Source organism: Nomascus leucogenys, chromosome 1a (genome assembly GCF_006542625.1).
Source record: "Nomascus leucogenys isolate Asia chromosome 1a, Asia_NLE_v1, whole genome shotgun sequence".
Classification (NCBI taxonomy): Eukaryota; Metazoa; Chordata; class Mammalia; order Primates; family Hylobatidae; genus Nomascus; species Nomascus leucogenys.
Genome location: NC_044381.1, coordinates 56600635 through 56625838, shown reverse-complemented (window position 1 = coordinate 56625838; position 25204 = coordinate 56600635).

Genomic DNA, 25204 nt, shown 5'->3' with positions numbered 1-25204 from the left:
CCCTAAGTCTATTCTTTCTAGTGGAGGATTTTGTCCCAAATTCTGAATTCATTATTTCCAAAGCTGAAGGTATCTGAAAGGCATCTTACGTTTATTATCTCCTGTCAATGCTTTTTCTACTGTAACTACAATGCAAGTTAATGAAATCACTATCCAACCAGTTTTCCAAGGTAGAAACACGTAAGACCAACTTAACTTGGTCTTCTCCATGTCAACTGACCACCAAGTCCTATAATTTATACCTCAAACATATCTCTTAACAACTCTCCGTCCCTGTTACCCCTGCCTTAGCTCACGTTCTCACCATTCTTCCCTCTACAATTGTAGGTCTCTAATCTGGTCTCCCTCCTTTCCATCTCTCCTTGGTCCAGTTTATTCACAATCTTCCAATGTAGACTGATGTGCCTTAAAACCAAATTAGTAAAAAAAGAAAAAAATCAAATCATGTCTGCCACTCCCCTTCTTAAAGGGCTGGTGGATTATGAAGCCTACACAATAAAGTCCAGATTTCTTATTTGGCAAATGATGATAATAATAGCAATAGCATACAAATGCCTATTTCACATATAAGCAAACTGAGGACCCAAGAGGTTAAGTATCTTTCCAAAGGTGAAGCTGGGATTTGAACCTAGACTAAATCCAAATGAAGACCATACTCAATTCAAATATCACTTCCCTGACCTAATGTAGGTGTTTACAGATTTTTCCCTCCCGATAAGCTGTGAACTCCCCAAGGACAGGAATGGCGTCTTATTCATCTTTGTGTCTCAAGTGTCTAGAGTGTGTGACACAGAAAGGGTGCTTAGTATATGCTTGTTTTCAAAAAGTGGATGAAGGAACAGAGAAGGGAAAGAAGTCAACGAAATGAGTGAGGTTGTTTTAAGAACATGATGCTTTTAAAAAATACTTGAAGAATTGTTGTGTAGAAAGGTTTTATTTTCCTTAGAGTAGAGTAGGGAAGCTTCACCTGAACTCCATAAATGAGTTTAGGGAATGCATCCTTCTAGGATGAGAGTACATACTTTCACAAGTCTAACAAAGCTGTCCGTGATCCAAAATAAAAATGTGTAGAAACCTTGGCTGGTTGTGGTGACTCACGCCTGGAATCCCAGCACTTTGGGAAGTCAAGGTGAGAGGATTGCTTAGGCCCAGGAGTTTGAGACCAGCCTGGGTGACACAGAGAGACACTGTCCTTCCAAAAACAAACAAACAACAAACAACAAAAAACCCACACACACAAAAACACAAATAACAAAAAACTTAAAAATTAGCTGGGCATGGTGGTGTACACCTGTACCCCCAGCTACTCTAGAGGCTGAGGTAAGAAGATCACTTGAGCTCATGAGATTGAGGCAGCAGTGAGCCGTGATTACATCATTTCTCTCCAGCCTGGGCAACAGAGCAAGATCCTGTCTCAAAAAAATACAATAATAAATAAAATAAAATCTTTACAACAAAATATTGAAAGCTCTGAATTGGTGGATGCAATCAAGCAGAGGCCAGAAAAACATATTCAGAGATATAAAGGAAGGAATTTCCATAGAATTTAGAAGGGCTGAAGACTAGACTAAAATAATATCCACATTCCTTCAATCTCTGTCAGTCTGTAATTCTAAGATGCAATCCATAACAAATTTGTCTTTTCTTCTTCTTCTTCTTCTTTTTTTTTTTTTTTTTTAGATGGAGTTTTGCTCTGTCACCAGGCTAGAGTGCAGTGGCGCGATCTTGGCTCACTCCAACCTCTGCCTCCCCGGTTCAAGCAATTCTGCTGTCTCAGCCTCCCGAGTAGCTGGGATTACAGGTGCCCGCCACCACGCCCAGCTAATTTTGTATTTTTAGTAGAGACGGGGTTTCCCCATGTTAGCCAGGGTGGTCTCAATCTCTTGACCTCGTGATCCACTCACCTCAGCCTCCCAAAGTGCTGGGATTACTGGCGTAAGCCACTGCGCCCGGGCTTTTTTTTTTTTTAATCTTTACAAAGAGTTAGATCCTTTCAGAAGTATCAGGGCATCGCATCTTTCTCAGTCTGTTTCCTTTACCTTTCCAGGTACTAACCACTAACAATCATCTGCAGGTTTCTTTGCATTTCTTAGCACACAACTCACATGTAAATTCTGTTGACATCTACAGGCACTGGTAATTCCTGCTTCTCACATCAGCTCTCCTTCTTACCTGTTGTGTAGCCTGACTGTTCATTTATCACTTTTCTTGCTTCCCAGGTTATCTAGATTTTAGTTTACATTGAATAAAACTTTGAAGCATGAAGTACAGAAATAATTGTTCTGTAGACTTAATTGCCTCTAATAAATTGACCCTTTATTGGGTCCATTTTCCTTTTCCCCTCAAAGACATTTAGTTATTCCATAATTGCTGTTGACATAACAAAAACTTTCAAAAATATTTATATTGCTACTCTCCAAAAAATAGTAATAAAACAAGAGTTCACTTTCATGATATGTAGAAGTTTTTCCTAGTAACTTTTCCCCATATGTACTTCATTATTGCATCTCCAAGTGATTAAAAGGATGCAGTACATTTTAAAGGATAGATTTGGACAAATGTGGAAGTTATTCAGAAAATAATAATATAACTGTTTATCATTTTGTGCATGTCCTGAAGTTATTGTACCTTTACTTAGAAATATAACAAATATTTGTAGTTTTTTATTAAGAACAGCCATTGGAGTCAAGATTAAATAAGTAATTTTTGTTTGGTAATATATACTAAATTTTATGTTTCATTACTAAGGAACAATTTAAGACTTTTGCCCCATTTCACATATTCAGACTTTCATGATCACCCTTTCAAAACGATAAGTCAGGTCTAAAATGGATTAACCTTCCTATTTCTCAGTGTGAGAAGTAATGAGTGAGGCAAACGTAAATTAGTTTTATTGTTTTATTGGCACAAGTCAAAGAAAATGCATCAAAAAGAACATCAACTCTGAAGGAGTAAGTTGGTTTCCTAGTTCAGCCAATACTTGCTGCCATCTGCTGGCCTAAACAGAAAGCTGCAAGGAATGGACAGCTGTGTAGAGGGAGTTGGATCAGGTTTGTGCCAGAGCATTTATATAGGACAGGGAGGAGTTAATTATCCAGAATTGTCCTTTTAGAAATACTGTCCACCCCGGCTTCAGAGCCAGCACCTTCTGACTGGCAAAGAGAAGAAGAGGGTAGATAGTTGATGGCTATCTGTCCCCAGAGGAATAAGTATTTGCCGTGGTCTAAGAGTCTGGTGACGGGCACCTTTATTTCAAGCTCCCCCTTCCTTACCCTGGATAGCAAAGCAATAGAGTGCATTTCTTATTGTGTGGCATAACATTTCCTAAAATGTCTCAAGGAAAGCTGCCTCTCCTTGGTCAGTGGTTGAAGGTTAGGTATGAATTGCAACATTCAGACACAGAATTTTGAAATATGTGGCTGTTGATTTTAAAATAAGGAAAGGCCTGGCGCAGTGGCTCACACCTGTAATCCCAGCACTTTCGGAGGACAAGGCAGGTGGATCGCTTGAGACCAGGAGTCCAAGACCAGCCTGGCCAACATGGAGAAACCCAGTCTCTACTAAAAATACAAAAATTAGCTGGGCATGGTGATGCATGCCTGTTATCCCAGCTACTTGGGAGGCTGAGGCAGGAGAATTGCTTGAACTCAGGAGGTGGAGGTTGCAATGAGCCGAGATTGCGCCACTGCACTCCAGCCTGGGTGACAGAGAGAGATTCTGTCTCAAAATAAAAATAAAAATAAAGGAAATAAAATAATACAAGAGTTGGCACCAAAATCTGAATTATGCCTCAGATTATGCTTCTTATAGTTTGACCAAAGACTTGAAGGGTTCATGCTGATATATGGAAGAGGAGCATTCTCAGCAGATGGAACAGACAGTACAAAAGCCCTGTAGTGGACGGACAGGCGCATGTTCAAAGGACAGCGGTAGGATAGTGTGGCTGAAGCAGAGTGAGCCAATGTAGAGCAAGTCATTGCTTCTCTTGGAAAATGGGAACATCAGAACACAGTGGGCTCCATTCCCACGTTGCTGGGGCAGAATACGGCTGAGCCTATTAGGTGAGACAAGAGCTTCCCTGCTCAGCACAGTTCCCATCACTTCCTGTTATCTCCCCACACAAAGCCAGAGGGTCAGTTGTCATTAACCATCTTTGCCATATATATATGTGTGTGTGTGTGTGCGCGTGCAAACATGTATATGTATATATATGCATATATGTATATATGTATATATGTAGAGAGAAGTCTATATACACATATACACACACACACACACACACACATATATGTAGAGACTTTTCTTTTAACCTATGTGAGACAGAGCCTGCTAGTTGCCTGCTCTTGCACTCCCCTTTTTTCTTGTTAGTGACTGACAGATCTTTTATCAGGGGATGGCATGGACCCAGTTAAAACTCACATTTCCCTTTATCCCTTGTAGATAGTAATGACCAACGACATATATGTGGAAGTTTATGGGCAGGACATCAGGGAAGATTCTTTTAAAATGGCTGACTCAGCTGCAAGCATTCTTTTTTTTTCCCTCTCCCTTCCATTACTTCCTAAATAAAGAGCAGACATGATAGCAGGGGCTTTAGTAGCTATTTTGGATCCTACACTGACCTAAGGATGGAGGTCAAGGGCTCAACATGGTGAAGAAGATAGAACAAACCCAAATCTCTGATAACCACGGAGCTAATATACCAGCTCTGGACTATCTCCAATGGAACTCCTTCTTCTTTTCCTCCTCCTCCTCCTCCTTCTCCTCCTTTCTTCTTTGAGAGAGAAAAAAATCAATCCTTATCTTATTTAAGCCATATATTTGGGTTTTCTGTTAAAAACAGCTAAATTCAATCTTGCCTGATAAATCACAACTTTAACAAGACTGGGACAAAGAGAGGCAGACTGGGAAGCCTGTGTCTTCTTAGAAAAATGTGTAACTTTGTATAAGCATGAAGTCTACTTCTCTTTTTTTTTTTTTTTTTTTTTGATGAAGTCTCACTTATCGCCCAGGCTGGAGTGCAATGGTTTGATATCAGTTCACTGCAACATCTGCTTCCTGGGTTCAAGCAATTCTCCTGCCTCAGCCTCCTGAGTAGCTGGGATTACAGGCACGCGCCACCACACCCGGCTAATTTTTGTGTTTTTAGTAGAGACGAGGTTTCACCATGTTGGCCAGGATGGTCTCGACCTCTTGACCTCATAATCTGCCGCCCTCAGCCTCCCAAAGTGCTGAGATTACAGGCGTGAGCCACTGCGCCCAGCCTTAAAACACAGTTTCTGGATCCCTGTCTCCAGGGAGACAGATTAGTCTCCCTGTCTCCAGCCTCGTCCCCACACAACCTGTTATCGTTCCTTTCTTCTGGGTGATTTTTCTAAAATTTAAGTCTAATTACTTAGGGACCCCAGGCCTGATAAGACACCATACCTAGAATTTTCTTCCTCACTCTCTTTGCCTGGGTAACAGCTAGTGTATTGTCTGGGCTTGGTTTACGTCACCTCCTCCAGGAAGTCCTTCCTGACACCACAAGTGTGAGTTGATTCATCTTCCCTTTTACTCCCTTTGCTGTCTCTATCCTTCCACATGTCATGCAACATTAGAGATGATCATTGCTTGATTAGATGACATTTCTCAGTAAATTGTAGGCTTCACGAGAGCTATGCTGTTCACCATTTATTCTCAGAGCCCGGCACATCGTAGGTGCTCTTTAAGTATTTTTTGAATGAACGGATGACGGATGGGTGGATGAATTCAAGAGCCTAATTAGCTCTTCATATGGAAGCAGCTGGGCTTACGTGGAGATAATCAGGTTACGAAAGAATCTAGATAACCAAAGAAACAGAGGAGGAGGAAGATCAAGGATAGGGTACCTCTAATTAGGAAACCTTTTCACTTCTGAAGATTCTTTTAGGAAAACTAGTAAGTAGAAAGAGAGATTGAAGATTGAGGAGGCGAGGAGCAGTGGCTCACACCAGTAATCCCAACACTTTGGGAGGCCAAGGCAAGTGGATCACCTGAGGTCAGGAGTTCGAGACCAGCCTGGCCAACATGGCAAAATCCTGTCTCTACGAAAAATACAAAAATTAGCTGGGCGTGATGGCGGGCACCTGTAATCCCAGCTACTCAGGAGGCTGAGGCAGGAAAATCATTTGAACCCTGGAGGCAGAGGTTGCAGTGAGCACCACTGCACGCCAGCCTGGGTGACAGAGCAAGGCTCTGTCTCAAAAAAAAAAGAAAAGAAAAAAGAAAAAGAAGATGGAGGAAACAGAGTATTCCTATTCCAATCATTAAATACCATTCTTCACTTCATTGACTGTTCTAAACACTCAAACATTAAATAAGAACCAACTAACAGTAGAAATAAGATAGGAAAATCCAACAATGCAAGCAACACACCAGATTCAGCAGCGTGGATGGGGTCAGATGAAGAACAAAAAACAGGAGACACACAATGTAGTTCTATTTGCATTAGCCTAGTGTTCTTCTTTGCAGGTTAAAGTTTCATTCATCCATTTATACCATAATTAAGTGTCTACAATGTACCAAGGACTTGCCTTGAGGAAAAGTGAAAAGGCTTTTTTACATTACAGTTTCAAATACAAGGGAGGCAATATGTCACATTTCCCTAAGATTCATCATAGAGCCCATTAATTCAGTTTTTGAATGAATCTACTGAATTTTTATATGTTGAAAAGCACAAAATTTCTGGTATTTACTAGTGCAAATAAAAAATAAGCCATTAAGCTCAGGCAGGTGGATCAGTTGAGGCCAGGAGTTCAAGACCAGCCTGGCTAACATGGTGAAACCCCATTTCTTCTAAAACTACAAAAATTAGCTGTGCATGGTGCACATGCCTGTAATTCCAGCTACTCGGGAGGCTGAGGCATGAGAATTGCTTGAACCTGGGAGGCAGAGGTTGCAGTGAGCTGAGATTGCACCACTGCACTCCAGCCTGGGCCACAGTGCGAGACTCCATTTCAAAAATAAATAAATAAATAAAGGCCATTACCTGGGCACAGTGGGTGTCTCATGCCTGTAATCCCAGCCTTTGGAGGCCAAGGCAGGTGGGTCACTTGAGCTCAGGAGTTTGAGACCAGCCTGGCCAACGTGGTGAAACCCCGTCTCTACTGAAACTACAAAAACTAGCTGGGCATGGTGGCGCATGCCTGTAATCCCAGCTACTTGGGAGGCTGAGGCACAAGAAGGCCTTGAACCTGGGAGATGGAGGTTGCAGTGATCCAAGATGACTACACTGCACTCCAGCCTGGGCAACAGAATGAGACTCTGTCACAAAAAAAAAAAAAAAGAAAAGAAGGAAAGAAAGGCCATTAAAACCCAGTCTAAATTACCCTTTTACATACAAAGAAACCCAAGATAGTTGGTAATTTTACAAAATGGCTCAGAAATGTAATTTCTCCACTCTAGTTACTTATATATTTCAGATGCTATTTCCACAGGATGATGTTAAGTTCCTGATTAGAGTATTCACCTATATTGCAAGAACTTTCTAGTTCACCACAACTCTGTGATACTAATTCTTTTAAAATTAGGTACGTCCATTTTCTGATTAGCAGGGTTTACTACACAATTAACAGAAGGGGCATGAAAATCAGCTTAATAAAATTCTCCTTCATGACTGATTTTTGCACCTTTAGGGCAGGTACTGTCTTAGGTCCGTTGCCTTGGAAAACAGTTTGGGATGGAGATTTGCATACAGGAAATTTACTGGGAGTGCTCTTGGGAATAACCCCTGTAGGGGAATGAGGGAAGCAGGGCTGGGCAGAGGGAGAATTCAAGTGGCAGAGAAGTTGCAACAGAGGCCTCAGCTGAGCCTATGAAAATTTCTGACTTTTAAAAAGTCAGGAAACAACAGGTGCTACAGAGGATGTGGAGAAATAGGAACGCTTTTACACTGTAGTGGGAGTGTAAACTAGTTCAACCGTTGTGGAAGACAGTGTGGCAATTCCTCAAGGATCTAGAGCTAAAAATACCATTTGACCCAGTGATCCAATTACTGGGTATATATCCAAAGGATTATAGATCATGCTGCTATAAAGACACATGCACATGTATGTTTATTGTGGCACTATTCACAATAGCAAAGACTTGGAACCAACCCAAATGTCCATCAATGATAGACTGGATTAAGAAAATGTGGCACATATACACCATGGAATACTATGCAGCCATAAAAAAGGATGAGTTTGTGTCCTTTGTAGGGACATGGATGAAGCTGGAAACCATCACTCTGAGCAAACTATCACAAGGACAAAAAACCAAACACTGGACTGGGCGCGGTGGCTCATGCTTGTAATCCCAGCACTTTGGAGGCCGAGGCAGGTGGATCACGAGGTCAGGAGATCGAGACCATGGTGAAACCCCATCTCTACTAAAAATATAAAAAATTAGCAGGGCGTGGTGGCGGGCGCCTGTAATCCCAGCTACTCGGAGAGGCTGAGGCAGGAGAATGGCGTGAACCCGGGAGGCGGAGCTTGCAGTGAGCCGAGATCGCGCAACTGCACTCCAGCACTTCAGCCTGGGTGACACAGCGAGACTCCGTCTCAAAAAAAAAAAAAAAAAAAAAAAAAAAAAAAAAAAAAAAAAAAAAAAAATAACACTGCATGTTCTCACCCATAGGTGGGAATTGAACAATGAGAACACTTGGACACAGGGCAGGGAACATCACACACCGGGGCCTGTCGGGGGTGGGGGACTGGGGAGGGGATAACATTAGGAGAGATACCTAATGTAAATGATGAGTTGATGGGTGCAGCAAACCAACACGGCACATGTATACATATGTAACAAACATGCACGTCGTGCACATGTACCTTAGAACTTTAGTATAATAAAAAGAAAAAAAAGAATTTCTGGAGTTGGGACAGCCTTTCAAAAGTTGTCCTATATCTAGACAAAGGAGCTGAGTCCTTCTACCCCTTCATTAACCAGTCATTAGATGTGGGCTGCTCCTGGGAGGGGGAATTCGGCTTGGGGAGTCAACTCTCTTCTGCCCAGAGGAACGGAGAGGAACTCAGTTGAAAACCACCAGCAGCTTTCAGAAGCTGGGGAAGGCGAGGGGAGGGCGGTGAGTTTTGGTCCTGAAAGGAAGCTGGATAGGGCCCTACAGCCTCCTCCTCTTCCTCCTGCTTATACCCTAGCTATATACATATAAAGGTATAATTAATGTATTTAAACTTTTACATATTGCTCTTATTATAGCTACTTTCATATCTCAATGAGTCAGAACTAAAAATATTCCTGGCTCTTTGTTGTGTGTTCTTGGATCAAAGACAGAACAGATTTACACCATTACCAGGATTAGTGTCTGTGAACAGTCAAACTAAGTAATAAGTTCAATGTGTTCTGTCCCTTTAGGTGAAAGGAGTAATGACTACAGGAGTGAGTAAACAAAGATAATTCCAAGTATTATATTTGGATGGGCAGGTGTTACAGGCAGACAGAGCCAGTATTATTCAGTAACTAGGGAAAAGGAAGCAGGTCTGTTATTTCAAGGCAGGTGCCTCCCTATTGCCTCCTGCGGTTCCCGTAAGACCTTCCTGATCCTTAACATGTCTCTCACCTCCTATCAGTGATGACTGGCACAGAGCTGCCCTGGCATTCATTGCAGTGGCTCTCAGCTGCTCTGCCATCCTGCTGCCCTCATGATTCTGGTATCGAGATAAAAATTGCGATGGACTTTCGTTAGTTTTGAGGCCAGAGTTAACAGAAGTAGCTTGTTTTTTTTAACCAAGGTAAGCTTGTCCACCATATGGGTGTTAATTACAGATCCATGTTAGTTCATTGACTTAAAACCATGGCATTTGAATACATCCATATTTTCCGTTGGTCCCACCCAATGCTCTTTCTGTGCCTGAGTAGACTTGTTTAATGTCTCCTGTAATGCTGAAAATAAACCTTTAAAGTAGCTCATTTGGGAAAATAGAAATGTAGAGGTTGACAGGAAATTATGATTGCACTCGTGATTACCCAGTTTCTTAAATAATATTGAAAAGGGAAATTTCAAAATTATCCATGTATTAAACCATATCTATCCAAACTAAACACATACTACTTAATTCTTTAAAAGGATTGGGCTCTAGTAAGACAAAAATAAACCCAGCTAAATTATTTCTTTATATCAACTGGGTATAAACACTTTCTCAGATTTGCATGGTGTTGACTGAAATTCTTGTGGAAAAAAATGTCCAAATTGGTGGAGGTGTATTAAAATCATCATAATTCTGACAGCATGTTTTATCCTTATTGGTTCCTTTATGTATTAATAAACATATAGAAATGGATGAAAGAGACGTGTGCAAGGATTATTGATTTTATAATAAGTCAATTCCATATCTCACCTGACTAAGCAAAGTCAGGATAGTGCACCTCACAGAATTGAATGAAAATGCTCCCTGAGAGCAGGACTTTGATTTGTGTCCTCAGAAACCTAGAACAGTTTCTGGCACATAGTAGTAAATAGAAATAATTATTTATGGCCGGACGCAATGGCTCACACCTGAAATCCCAGCACTTTGGGAAGCCGAGGTGGGCAGATCACCTGAGGTCAGGAATTCAAGACCAGCCTGACCAACATGGTGAAACCCTGTCTCTACTAAAATACAAAAATTAGCCAGGCATGATGGCAGGTGCCTATAATCCCAGCTACTTGGGAGGCTGAGATGGGAGAATCACTTGAACCCGGGAGACGGTGGTTGCGGTGAGCCGAGATCACGCCACTGCACTCCAACCTGGGTGGCTGAGCGAGACTCCACCTCAAAAAAAAAAGAAAAGAAATAATTATTTATTCAACTAATAAATGGATGGATAGTGAAATCAGCTATACTTTGAAACGTCTCATAGGAGATCATAGGAGAGGCTGTGGAAGCCTGAAGCAAGGAAGGCTAATGAGATAGCTGAGGAACATACCGAGTACAAGGAACTAAAATGAGCATCACGAAGACTTTTTTTTAAGACTAAAAGCCCTACCCCCACAGGAATGTTCCTTAAATATTTCTGAAAGAAAGACATATTCAAACAAGGGCAAAAGAAGTCCTTTAATCAAGAGATGCTTGAGCCACCTCAGTTAATTTAATCCTGTAGATAGAGCTTGCTTTATTATTATTTTTTTAAGGTCCTGTCTTTTACATCCAATGTGATTTCTTAAGGTTGAGGGCAGGTTTCTCCCATGTCTAGGCAGGATATCTCACTGCTGCAATCTCATGATTGGAATCCCAGCAATGTCCTTTAGTGTTTCCTTTGGCAGGGATCAAGTTCCTTCTTGCCGTTCTACCCACTCATGATACAACTTCCAGCAATATCAGCTATTTATGATTCCTGTCATCTTGAAAAATACCCAGTTCTGGCCAAGTATCTTGTGAGAAAATGCTATAGAAATGATCCTTATTTATTTGTGTTTCCATAATCTGAATCAACTTTGATCCACTTTCATGAAGGCTTCCTGTTTCTCCCAAGCAGTTGTGGGTTCTTCTTCCAGGTTTCTGTTGTATATTGAACATGCATCCTTCATGACAATTAGTATATTATAGCATAATTGGTGTACTAGTCAGGGTTCTCTAGAAGAACAGAATTAATAGGATAGACTTGTATATGAAAGGGAGTTTATTAAGGAGTATTGACTCACAAAATCACAAGGTGAAATCCCACGATAAGCTGTATGTAAACTGAGGAGCCAGGAAGCCAGTACGAGTCTCAGAACCTCAAAAGTAGGAAAGCTGGTTAGGCGCAGTGGCTCACGCCTGTAATCCCAGCATTTTGGGAGGCTCAGGTGGGCTGATCACCTGAGGTCAGGAGTTCGAGACCAGCCTGGCCAACATGGTGAAGCCCCGTCTCTACAGAAATTAGCTGGGGGTGGTGGTATGCGCCTGTAATCCCAGCTATTTGGGAGGCTGAGGCAGGAGAATCACTTGAACTCAGGAGGCGGAGGTTGTAGTGAGCTGAGATGGCTCCTCTGCACCCCAGACTGGGCATCGAGAGAGAGACTCCATTTCAAAAAAAAAAAAAAACGTAGGGAAGCTGAAAGTGCAGTCTTCGGTTTGTGGCCAAAGGCCTGAAAGCCTTTGGCAAACCCACTGGTAAGTCCAAGAGTCAAAAAGTTGAAGAACTTGAAGTCTGATGTTCAAGGACAGGAAGCATCAGCACAGGAGAAAGATGGAGGCTGGAAGACACGGCAAGTCAGCACCCTCCAGCTTCTACCTGATTTTTCTACCTGTGCTGGCATCTGATTGGATGATGCCCACCCACATTGTGGGTGGGTCTTTCTGGGGTGGGTCTTCCTCTCCCAGTCCACTGACTCAAATGTTAAATCTATTCTGGCAACACCCATATACACCCAGAAACAACACTTTGCATCCTCCAATCCAATCAAGTCAACACTGAATATTAACCATCACAACTGGTCATGTGCTTTCCTTCCCATAGATGCAATGTTCCTTGAAGAAAGACTGTGTCTCCATATCTATTATAACCTCACACAATTGGTTCTTAGTAAATATTCATTAAGGTAGAGATTGGTCTGACTTACCAGCTACAAGGAGGATTTATGAACCTCAATATGCCTGTCAGTATTTTGAGAGAAGTCTGGATATGTCCAACCCATCCTTAACCCATTCCCCATTTAGAAAACAAATGTGCAGCTCACTGCCAGTGCAGTATTCTCAGGGCAAATGGGAAATGGGTTAAGGGGATATATGTTAACCAAGACTAAAAGAAGTCAATAAAACTTTTTTTCTTAATTGCAACACTTGAGCTATTCTGTTCCAAGTCATCTTTCCTCATTTTGCCATAACAATCCACAGTTCATTACTTTAGGTTGAACCATGTGAAACTGATGATAATCAACTATTTTAGAGTAGGACACTCAGCAATATCATATGGCTCAACCTAAAAATGTCGAGGAAGGTGGGAGATGTGAACTTGCCAATGCGTCTAACACCTCCAGCGGTATCATCTAATCTTCTCGTAAGCTTTTGACACCTTCTCCTTAGAACTATAAAGTTTCCACATAACTCAGTTTTCCTTGGCATCTTTGCAACAAAAATATCCCTAGGGTTTCCTCCTACATGCAAAATAGCAGTAAATTACCATGATTACAAAGGTAAAGGTAAAATATCCTAAAAAAGAGAAATGCAGATTATCATTTGGTGGATGTGTTTTGCTAGGGAACTAGATGATGTCAGAGGGCTGCCTTCTGTTTCTATTCTAAAGAACAAAGGTGAGAAAAAATAAGAATTAATGTTGTGACATTAAGGACATTGTAAAAAAATGCAAAACATGTCTGCATATGTGTGTATATATATTTCAATTTCTATTTTATTAGTTGTGGCGATTATAATTTGGTTTACAACAAACTTTACTAGCAAAGAAAAGGAAGGAAGGAAAAAGGAAGAAAACTAGGGAAAGGAAGAAAAAGTGGGGGAATGAGAAGGAGAAAAAGAAGAAAAAGAAACAAGATCTCCTTATTTAAAAATAGCTAATCCTCCACTTCTGTTTAATGGAGCAAAGCAGCTGCTGTGACCCCTTGAAAGAAAACTGTCGACAATTCCACTGATCTCCTTGAAGTGACCAAGTCATGGTGGCAAAGTCAGGCATGGCTCACTCATGAATCTCAGACATTTCTGTCACCAGAGTCTACATCCTGCAGACAGTGGCAGGCAAGGCAAGGGGCAGGAGATAGGCTCAGTGCCAGAGACATAAGCGTTGTTGAGGAGCAAGCTTGACCATCCAGGATCATGTTGGGTTACAGAGGTACAGAAGTATTGGGATATAGAGATTTAACAAGAGCAGGTTCAAAAGAGACGACTGTCAGCCAGGCATGGTGGTTCACACCTGTAATTCCAGCACTTTTGGAGGCCGAGGCAGACAGATCACTTGAGGCCAGGAGTTTGAGACCAGCCTGGCCAACATCGTGAAACCCCATCTCTACTAAAAATACAAAAATTGGCTGGATGTGGTGGCGCATGCCTGTAATTCCAGCTACTTGGGAGGCTGCCGCAGGAGTATTACTTGAGCTGGTGGGGCAGAGGTTGCAGTGAGCCGAGATCATGCCACTGCACTCCAGCCTGGGCAACCGGGAGACTCTGTCTCAAAAAAAAAAAAAAAAAGAGAGAGAGACTACTGTCATTGTCATTATCCTTTGAGTTATATTCATACTCCAGGAAGGAGAAAAATGAAGATTCATGGATTAAATGTAGAAATCTACTAGGAAAATCAGAAACCTCCTGTTTGACTGCTTTTATTTCATTTTATGGTTTTCTGAAATATTTTTAACATTTTGAAAACTAAATCTTGACCATAAATATTTTATTTTATGTACAAATAATCTACAATAAAGATATGATTATCAGGTTTGAAATTGTAGTACACTACTTTAAAAGGAGAAGATTTAGGAAGATGGAAGCATAGCACACTCTCCTGGCTCATGTGTGTATCAAAACAATATGAATAAGCTCCACTCACTTGTTTCTTCATGTACAACTTGCAAGATTTCTCCACTTTTTTCTCTCTCCTTCCATCTCCCTCTCTTCCTCCCTCTTAGTTTTAAAGAGTGTTTTTTTCTGAATACAAAAGGAATACATTCCCAGTGAAATAAATTCAGTGATCATCAAAACATAAAAGAGACTCAGAACTTATCCTTGATTTCACCACCTGAAGACAATACTATTACATCCTAGTGTAAGTTCTTCCAGACTATTTTCTATGCAAATGCCCACCAAGTTGAACAAATATCTGGAACTCTCAGCACATAGCAAGGACTCAAACAAAGTTGGCTGTTCGCCGGATATATATTGGCTTACGCCTGTAATCCCAGCACTTTGGGAGGCCAAGGCAGACAGATCACTTGAGGTCAGGTGTTTGAGATCAGCCTGGCCGACATGGTGAAACCCTGTCTCTACTAAAAATATAAAAGATAGCTGTGCATGGTGGCACATGCCTGTAGCCCAGCTACTTAGGAGGCTGAGGCACGAGAATCACTTGAATCCAGGGGGCAGAGGTTGCAGTGAGCCAAGATCACACCGCTGCACTCCAGCCTGGGCAACAGAGCTAAATTCCGTCTCAAAAAAAAAAAAAAAAAAAAACTGGCTGTTAACACTCTTTTATTTTTAACCAACCTTTTGAACTTAAGATATTCTAAATACATTTTCTTTCAAAATGTATATGATCATTTGAATGAATGCAATTTACATAATAATTCCTCTATTAATGGATAATGAGCTTTATTTTCTACTTTTCTTTATTATACACTATGCAGTAAACATCCTCATTCCTACAGATTTGCATATATGTCCATTTTTCCTAAAAATAAGGCAGACTTGTGTATAAACTATTCCAGCAGTTTGATCTCTGGCTTATTGTTAAAACTTTCTGTGCATTAGTTTCCTCAATTATAAGAGTTGGTAATAATATCTGCTTGCAAAGTTGTTGTAAGGATTAAATACTTATGTCTATAAAGTGGCACTACAGAGCCTGGCTCAGAGGTAGAATTCAATAAATGATTATTTTTCTTTAAAATAATTTACTAAAAATAGACTACTTGGCTCAAGGTTAAGCACAATCCAAAAGCTATTTACAAATACTGTCAAATGGACATCCAGAAAAATTATACCAATTTCTTCTGCTATCAGTAGGGCTGGAGGTTGCCCATTTACCATTTCCTTCAGAACTCTGGGTACTATCAATTTTTTAAATCTTTGTCAATTTTATAGGTGAGAAGTGCTTTCTTGTTTTTTATTTGGATATATTTTATTAGCTGGAAACGACATATTCTTATACATCTATTAGGTATTTATTTCTCTCATGAATTGTCTATTCAAATCAATTGCACATCTTTCTGCTGAGTTCTTTTAAAAATTTGAAAGAGTAAACTTTAAGAGTATCCTGTATTTTAATAACATCATAACTTTGAAGATCTTGTTTTCAGGCCAGGAGCTGTGGCTCATGCCTGTAATCCCAGCACTTTGGGAAGCTGAGGTAGGCAGATCATTTGAGGCCAGGAGTTTGAGACCAGCCTGACCAACATGGCGAAACGCCATCTCTACTAAAAATACAAAAATTAGCCAGGCATGGTGGCATGTGCCTGTAATCCCAGCTATGAGAGAGACTAAATATCCAATTTTAAGAATTGTTGTCCCCTAATTCAAGTTAAGTAAATTGTATTCCCTTGCATTACATAATTATTAGATTTTAAGCCAGGGCTTCTCAACCTCAATCTATTAACATTTGGGGCTGGTTAATTATTTGTTGTAGGAGGATTTCCTGTGCATTGTGGAATGTTTAACAGCATGTCTGGCCTCTGTCGAATGTCTGAAGACGTTGGCAAATGTCCCATGAGGAGCAAAATCACTCCTAGTCAAGAAACACTTCTCTAAGCTAATCATCGTTGGGTGGTGCCTTAGTTCATTTTGTGCTGCAAGAACAGAATACCACAGACTGGGTAATTTTTAATGAACACAAATTTATTGGCTCACAGTTTTGAAGGCTGGAAAGTCCCATATCAAGGTACTAGCATCTGGTGATGGTCTGCTTCTTGTGTCAACTTATGGTGGACGGTGAGAGGGCATATGAGAGAGAGAGAGCCCAACTGAAAGACTTTTTATTAAAGCATTAAACCTACTCATGAAGGTGGAGCCTTCATGGCCTAATAACCTCTTAAAGGCAGCCCCACCTCCTAATGCTGTTACAATGACAATTAAATCTCTTTTCTTTTCTTTTTTTTTTTTTTTTTGAGGCAGATTCTCAGTCAATCGCCCAGGATGGAGTGCAGTGGCGTGACCTCGGCTCACTGCAAGCTTCACCTCCCAGACTCAAGTGATTCTTGTGCCTCATCCTCCCAAGTATCTGGGATTACAGGTATGCGCCACCACACCTGGCTAATTTTTGTATTTTAGTAGTAAATACAGGGTCTTGCCAGGTTGGCCAGGCTGGCCTCGAACTCCTAGCCTCAAGCCATCCATCTGCCTTGGCCTACTAAAGTGCTGGGATTACATCCGTGAGCTACTGTGCCTAGTCAGTACTTTTTACTACATTTTAAAAAAACAACTTGTGTGACAATTTGGTAATACCTCTGCTATGGTTTGAATATCCTGTTTGAAACTCATGTTGAAATTTAATTGCCATTTGTGACAGATTGAGAGGTGAGACCTTTGAGTGGTGATTGGGTCATGAGGGCAGAGCTCTCGTGAATGGATTAATGCTATTATTGAGAGAGTGGGTAGGTTATCTTGAGAGATGGCTCCAGACAAAAGGATTAAGTGCGGACCCTATTTTAGTTTATTTTATTTTTTATTTTATTTATCTTTATTTTATCTTTCTGTCTGGTGGACTCACTTGCTACATGATGCTTTCTGCCATGGGTTGACCTTCATCAGACATTGGTGCCTTACTCGTGGACTTCTCAGCCTCTAGAACTGTGAGCCAAATAATCTTCTGTTCTTTATAAATTACCCAATCTGTGGTATTCTGTTGTAGCTGCAGAAAATTGACTAAGGCAACATTTTTTTCTTTTAATTTCAATCTAAAAAATATTGTAGCCATGCTCTTTGACACAGAACTTTGATGACTAACTTACTCATCATCTTGAATTCAGAACTACCTCAAACTGACCTCTTGGTCACAAGGTATACCTGAGCCCACCTCTATATGGAGGTGAACTGGCTTTCATATATTTCATTGTTGAGCTACTCAGTGATCATAAAAAGGAAGCCAATTGTAACGCCATCTCATTAGAGTTGACCATTACAGCAATTTGCTGTGCACTGTAGTTACACTTAAAACACTTGGCAAAATATGTAACCTTGAACTCACTACCCCTTAATACTTATCAAAAGCTTGATTGAGATAAAGAAAACACTTTTGGAGAATTGCCTGTTGGATAAGTAGCCTACCCATTTCTCTCCATGTTAAAGAATCTATCCCTATAAAAATACAGATGGTCAGAACAGTTATTACTTAAGCTCTAATATATGGCTTACCTGCCTCACCCGATTAGTTTATTCAACATATATCTACTTCAAGCACGGTGCTTGGTGCTAGGGATGTAGCAATAAAGAAAATGCAAATTCCCAGCACTCAGGGAGTTCGTATTCTATGAGAGGGTGTATTAACTAGTTATTGCTATATAAAAAACCACCTCCAAATGCAGTGTCCTTAAAAAAAAAAAAAACCTCATTATTAGAATTCTTAAAACATAAGGGCACTTTGAGAGGCCGAGGCGGGCGGATCACGAGGTCAGGAGATCAAGACCACAGTGAAACCCCGTCTTTACTAAAAATATAAAAAATTAGCTGGACGTGGTGGCGGGCGCCTGTAGTCCCAGCTACTCAGGAGGCTGAGGCAGGAGAATGGCGTGAACCCGGGAGGCGGAGCTTGCAGTGAGCCGAGATCGCGCCACTGCACTCCAGCCTGGGCGAAGGGGCGAGACTCCGTCTCAAAAAAAAAAAGAAAAAGAAAAACATAAGGGGCAGGTTAGGCCAATCAAAGAGACTGGGGCAATCTTGGTGACTTGGCACTGCTCCATGTATCGTTCATTGCCTAGCAGCCTAGGCCAGGCATGTTTCCATTGCAATGGCCCAGAGGGAGACAGTAAGCCTAATTGTGCAGGTGCTTTCCAAGCTCTGCTTGAATCACAGCAGCTAATGTGTTATTGGCCTAAGCAAGTCACATGAATAAACGCAGAGTCAAAGAGTGAGGCAGAATGCCTCCCTCACAATAGCGGGAATGCTGCAAAGTTAAATGACCAGATACAGAGAGAGGTAAAATAATGGAATCAATGGTGAAATTTATTACAGAGGGAGACAGAAAACAAGCAAATAAGTAGTGATAAGTACTGTAAGAAATAAGCAGAGTAGAAAAAGAATAATAAGGAGTAGAGGAAGGATACAGGGATAGTGTTATTTTTGAGAATATGGTTAAGGAAAGCTGCTTCGATTAGGAGGTATTTGCAGAGCGATCTCAATGTGAAGAGGGATCATTTGGGGGAATTTGAGGAAAACAAGCTAAAAGGAACAAAATAGAAAAATAATGAAGAGAATAAACAAAAGTGAAAAGACAACCTAGCTGGAAGTTATGAACTTGTATTCCCATCAACCCATTTGGTTGCCTGACCACTGCTATCCATTTGTTAAATGCATTTGCAGGATTGCAGAGAGACACCGACTTAATTTTGCTGCTCACATTGTCTACAGGCCCGCTAGTCTGATGATGAGATATCAGTAGTTAAGGCTGAGGCAGTCCTCATGTTGTTCTTTTCATTCCAAATGCATTGATAAATTTTATGCAATCAGAGAAAAAGTCAAACAGTTTGTATTGACCACGGCCACTAAAGGACAAATTCAAATTCTATACTTCCTCAGAGACCAGCTCAAATGTCTGACATAGCCAGTGAGTAGAATTAAACCTTCTTTGTTTAGGAATTGGTCCATTAACAGTATAATGTTGAGAAAAAAAAAAGCCAAACTTGTATTCAATACCACAAAGCTGCAATCAACTGAGTCTTTCTTAAACGGATATGAAAAGGAAGAAAATCTTTAGTATGCCATAATCAACATTCAAATAGAAGAGCAACCAATTCAGTAGTAAAAATATGTGGTTAAAAATGTCATAAGCTAACATTACTAAGTTTGATTTTCAGATCTGAAGTTTAGTTGAAAGGATGTTTAGGATTCATTTTATAAAAATATACAATTGATTTATAATCACTGTCATTTAAAATGAAAGTTTTCTTTTAAAACCGATGATTATAGTAGTTCAATTTGAATAACAATTTGGAAGGATTTTATATCAAAAGTCCCACTAGATGGCGCTCTTTAACTTTCAGGAAGGGAAAGTTGAAGACATTTGAATCTCGCTGACTGATGCTGGAATCAGCTAATTTAACATTAATGAAACCGAACTGGTGCATCTGACTCAGAATTTCCTTGGATATAAAAAGTAGAGTGTATAATATACGAACAGTATAAATGTGATAATTGACGGAGACTACTCTTCTTTTTTTTTAAGACGGACTCTCGCTCTGTTGCCCAGGCTGGAGTGCAGTGACGCAATCTCCGCTCACTGCAAGCTCCACCTCCCAGGTGACGCCATTCTCCTGCCTCAGCCTCCCGAGTAGCTGGACTACAGGCGCCCGCCACCACGCATGGCTAATTTTTGCGTTTTAGTAGAGATAGGGGTTTCACCATGTTGGCCAGGCTGGTCTCGAACTCCTGACCTCCAGCTGATCCGCCTGCCTCGGGCTTCCAAAGTGCTAGGATACAGGCGTAAGCCACCACGCCTGGCCTTAGTCTTCTTAGTGGTGGAAAAAACACCACGATTTCTTTCAAAGAAGAGATTCTGGGAACATTATGTCGTGCTCTTTGGGAAGTAAGGTTTTATAAAATATGAACATCGGAAAACTTTATACATTATCAGGTTTAACTTAGTAAGTAATTGTTGAATTGAACTAAATAATTTAATTAGAAATATACTACTGTTAGGGCTGGGTGCAGTGGCTCACACCTGTAATCCCAGCACTTTTCGGGGCCAAGGCAGGTGGATCATGAGGTCAGGAGATCGAGACCATCCTGGCTTAACATGGTGAAACCCCGTCTCTACTAAAAAATACAAAAATTAGCTGGACGTTGGTGGTGGGCATCTGTAGTCCCAGCCACTCGGGAGGCTGAGGCAGGAGAATGGTGTGAACCCAGGAGGCGGAGCTTTGCATGAGCTGAGATCATGCCATTGCACTCACTCCAGCCTGGGCGACAGAGCGAGACTCCGTCTCAAAAAAAAAAAAAAAAAAAAAGAACATACTACTGTTACACATGAGCTTAAATTACCAATAGCCTTTTCTGTAAAATTACAAATCTGTCCTCTATCTGTGATACTGTATGTAAATTCTCTCTATATAAAGTACTTAAGCTAGCTCTCCATGATGTAGAAAAATATTACTTATTAATAAGTGCTCGATCATATTACAACTTCTATGGTATGTCTTACCCAGGATTTATAGAAGTGCATAAACTTAGAAAAACAGTTATATATAGTTCATGAAACAGCTCTTTAATAGACTAGCATATTTCCAGGCAAATAGTTATTAAATAAAGAATGCTGGCCAGGCATTAGTGGCTCATGCCTGTAATCCCAGCAACTTTGGGAGGCCAAGGCAGGTGGATCATGATGAGAGGTGACAGCCTGCTGGCAGCCGTCACAGCCCTTGCTCGCTCTTGGCACCTCCTCGGCCTCCGCGTCTGCTCTGGCCATGCTTGGGGAGCCCTTCAGCCCGCCACTGAGCTGTGGGGCCCCTCTCTGTGGCGGTTGAGGCCGGAGCCGCTCCTCAAGCTTGCCAGAGGTGTGGAGGAGAGGCCACGGGCGGGAACCAGGGCTGCCGGTGCTGTGCTTGTGGGCCAGCTAGAGTTCCGGGTAGGCGTGGCTTGGCGGCCCGGCACTCGGAGCAGCCGGCCTTGCTGGCCCCGGGCAGTGAGGGGCTTAGCACCCAGGCCAGCAGCTGCGGAGGGTCGCCAGGTCCCCGAGCAGTGCTGGTCCACCGTGCTGCGCGTCAATTTTCTCGCCGGGCCTTAGCTGCCTCCGGCGGGGCAGGGCTGAGGACCTGCAGCCGGCCATGCCTGAGTTTCCCCCCTCCCCCCGCCGTGGGCTCCTGTGCGGCCTGAGCCTCCCCAACGAGCGCCGCCCCCTGCTTCCACAGCACTTGGTCCCATCAACCGCCCAAGGGCTGAGGAGTGCAGGCGCATGGCGCAGGACTGGCGGGGCAGCTCCACCTGCAGTCCCGGTGCGAGATCCACTGGGTTGAAGCCAGCTGGCCTCCTGAGTTTAGTGGGGATTGGAAAACCTTTGTTGTCTAGCTAAGGGATTGGAGTGCACCAATCAGCACCCTGTGTCTAGCTCAGGGTTCGTGGATATTCACCAATGGGCCACTCTGTATCTAGCTAATCTGGTGGGGACTTGGAGAATCTTCATGTTTAGCTTAAGGGATTGTCAATGCACCAAATCCGCACTCTGTATCTAGCTCAAGGTTTGTAAATGCACACCAATCAGCACTCTTGTGCCTAGCTCAGGGGTTTGTAAATACACCAATCGACACTCTGTATCTAGCTAATCTTAGTGGGGCCATGGAGAAATTTCTGTGTCTAGCTCAGGGATTATATAAACGCACCAATCAGCACCCCTGTCAAAACGGACCAATCAGCTCTCTGTAAAACAGACCAATCGCTTCTTGTAAAATGGACCAATCAGCAGGATGTGGGTGGGGCCAGATAAGAGAATAAAAACAGCTGCCTGAGCCAGCAGTGGCAACCCACTCGGTTCTCTTCAGCATGGTGGAGTCTTTGTTCTTTTGCTCTTTGTAATAAATTTTGTTGCGTTTCATTGTTTGGGTCCCACACTGCCCTTTATGAGCTGTTAACAACTCACCACGAAGGTCTGCAGCTTCATTCTGAAGCCAGCGAGACCATGAACCCACTGGGAGAATGAACAATTCCAGACGCCACTGCCTTAGGAGCTGTGACACTCTCCCGCAAAGGTCTGCAGCTTCACTCCTGAACTAGCAAGACAATGAACCCACCAGAAGGAACAAATCCAAAACACATCCAAACATCAGAAGGAAAATAAACTCCAGACACGCCGCCCTTAAAGAACTGTAACACTCACTGCGAGTGTCCGCAGCTTCATTCTTGAAGTCAGTGAGAACCAAGAACCACCAATTCCCAGACAACAATGACATCAGAGGTTCAAAACCCATCCTGACCACATGGTGAAACCCCGTCTCTTACTAAAAATACAAAAAGTAGCCAGGCGTGGTGGTGCACACCTGTAATAGCTACTGCCCGGAGGCTGGGGCAGGAGAATTGCTTTGAACCCAGGAGGTGGAGATTGCAGTGAGCTGAGATCACACCACTGCACTCCAGCCTGGGCAACAGAGCAAGACTCCGTCTCCAAAAAAAAAAAAAAAAATGCTGGCTGGGCACAGTGGCTCACACCTGTAATCCTAGCAATTTGGGAGGGTGAGGTGGGCAGATCAACTGAGGTCAGGAGGTCAAGACCAGCATGGCTAACATGGTGAAACCCCATTTCTATTAAAAATATAAAAATTAGGGCCGGGCGTGGTGGCTCACGCCTGTAATCTCAGCACTTTGGGAAGCTGAGGCGGGCGGATCACGAGGTCAGGAGATGGAGACCATCCTGGCTAAAACGGTGAAACCCCGTCTCTACTAAAAATACAAAAAATTAGCCGGGTGTGGTGGCGGGTGGCTGTAGTCCCAGCTACTCGGGAGGCTGAGGCGGGAGAATGGCATGAACCTGGGAGGCGGAGCTTGCAGTGAGCTGAGATTGCGCCACTGCACTCCAGCCTGGGCCACAGAGCGAGACTCCGTCTCAAAACAAAAAAAAGAAAAACCAATGTCTTGTTTTCATGTTTCAGTTGCTGCAAATGACACAATCTTGGAATTATTATATCTACCTCATTTACCACAGTTAATCAATTTCGAAGTCTTTAAATTCCACGTTTATGACCTCCATCACATCAATGTTTTTCTATTCATTTGAATTGCATTGGCCTAGCCGAGATCTATAATTACCTCCTGCCGAAATCTCCATAATGGACTTTTCACTGCTCTTTAACTCTGGGACTTCCCCCCCGCCCCCCCCACTCCATCCTGGTCAGTGCTTCCTACCTGTATGTTTTATTTTACTTGCATTAACAGATAAGTAGGGGAGGGTAGGCGAGGCACAGTGACAGTGGCTGGCCTTAGAACTGCACATTGACGTGTGGTCCAGGCTCTGGGGAAGGGCTTAACAGAAATAGTAACACACTTGGTCACACAGCTTCTAGTTCAGTCAATGGTTCACAAAGGAGGGAAAGAAATCAGAGGCAGGAAATCAAGATCATGGTCAATATTCGAAAGTCCAGAGAGGAAGAGAGTTCATGTCTGGGAGGTCTTTCACAGCCTGTCTAAATCAATATTGGCTCACAAATGGAGAGGTTGGGCTGAACAAACAAGGAGGGCAGTAGTATCAGTGGATTCAGTTCAGAGTGAGCTACCTAAGCCCACTGCCCCTGTGCCACAGGACAACTAAGAACAGACTCTCAGCACGTCACATGCACAGCCCGACTTCTCTATCCTTCACCTGCACCTACTTCACACTTCACTGCTTGACCTGTTCTTGATTATCTGAAACTTTGACCCTTGGACTCATTACCTATTTATAGACGGGTAGTTGTTGCCTGTCCTGACCCTTAAGCAGCTCTCTGGCCCTGAGCCTGGCTTCCCTCCTCAGTCATAATTTGAATTTACTCCCTTTGATGATATGGCTTCCCTCTCTCAGCCAAACATCTCCCTTGCTACAGACTCAGCTGCAGGCCCCAACTCCCCTTTCTATAGATATAGGTACGTACAGAATTGTTAACTAGATAAGTGATTAAGTAGTGAAAAGGTAAAGAGAGAATTCTAAGGTACTGAGGAGGCAGTTACTGCAAAAACCAGATACAACCCCAAGGGTTGAGTGAGCAAAGGCACAGACTTGGAAATTTAGAAGAGGGGCCCTCAAACTGAAACTCAGACTTCTGAGGCCAGGGGATGCTTGACTGGCCCTTGTGCCTCTGAGTTCTGAGAAGCAAACTTCTAAGGATGGGGAACAATGAGGTTGGTTCTGACTGTTTTAAGATAGTGAGTAATGCTGATTCTGCAAGTGTTGGAAAAAATGCAAGCTAGATTAAGGTGCTGCTAAAGTGATATGGCAGAGCATAACTGCTGGCTACTTGAGACTGAGAGGTCAGGGAAGACCTCACCTCTATGATTAGGTGATATCTGGGCACAAACCTGAATAATAAGGAATCAGCTTTTAATATCAGCCATGTTAAAATCTGAGATCAAAAGCGCTGATGGTCATCAGTATTTAGTACCCTCTTTCTGGGAAGAGCTCAGCTGTTTTCATTATTTACAGTCAGAGGAAGTTGCTTGAGAGTCCCTTTATTGTACATCCCTCTTCCTAGTATTTTACTGGGATCACAGCATAATTGATATTTTAATGCATGCTGGTAAGTCACCACATTCAGATACTTTTCTTTCTTGCATATTTTTACCAAGCACCCCGTGCAGGGATATTAAATTATTATGTAGGAGCTGTTAACTCTCAGGCTTATCTCATTCTCTGGGGCATCTCCTAGTTGACTTTGACTCAGCAACCCTTTAAAAATTAT